Raw genomic sequence first — 436 nt, 5'->3', positions numbered from 1 at the left:
CTGTCTAACAGCTGTCATGTTGTTGTCCTGTCTGACAGCTGTCATGTTGTTGTTGTCGTCCTCAGATGAACAGCCGTCATGTTGTTGTTGTCGTCCTCAGATGAACAGCCGTCATGTTGTTGTTGTTGTTGTTGTTGTTGTCCTCTGTCTCAGGTCGTGCTGAGGGAGCTGAAGCTGTTGCGTTAGTGTACCGGTAACTTCCCGGTGACGGTAGTTTAGCAGCCATGGCAACGCAGAGAGGAGTCAACAGCCTGCAGTTCAACCAGGACCAGAGTAAGAGGATGGCTCACACATGCACATATAAATACACAAATATACACACATACATATATATTATATACACATATACATACATATATATACACACACATATACACACATTAGGGTGTAACTTTGGTTTGAGAAGTGTGTGTGTGGAGGGGGGGGGGGGGGGGGG

General features: G+C 46.3%; 1 long non-coding RNA gene across 1 annotated transcript in view; it reads left to right on the top strand.

The window, feature by feature from the left end:
• LOC116685866 (uncharacterized) overlaps positions 1 to 436 on the top strand; it is a 1510-nt gene that overhangs the window by 578 nt on the left and 496 nt on the right. Inside the window, exon 2 of the long non-coding RNA XR_004331071.1 lies at positions 154 to 273. This is a non-coding gene — a long non-coding RNA (uncharacterized LOC116685866). The remainder of the gene's footprint in view (positions 1 to 153; positions 274 to 436) is intronic.

Source organism: Etheostoma spectabile, chromosome 3, assembly GCF_008692095.1.
Source record: "Etheostoma spectabile isolate EspeVRDwgs_2016 chromosome 3, UIUC_Espe_1.0, whole genome shotgun sequence".
NCBI classification, from domain to species: domain Eukaryota; kingdom Metazoa; phylum Chordata; class Actinopteri; order Perciformes; family Percidae; genus Etheostoma; species Etheostoma spectabile.
The sequence above is the reverse complement of the archived record's forward strand: the minus strand, read 5'-3'. Positions and strand labels throughout refer to the sequence as shown.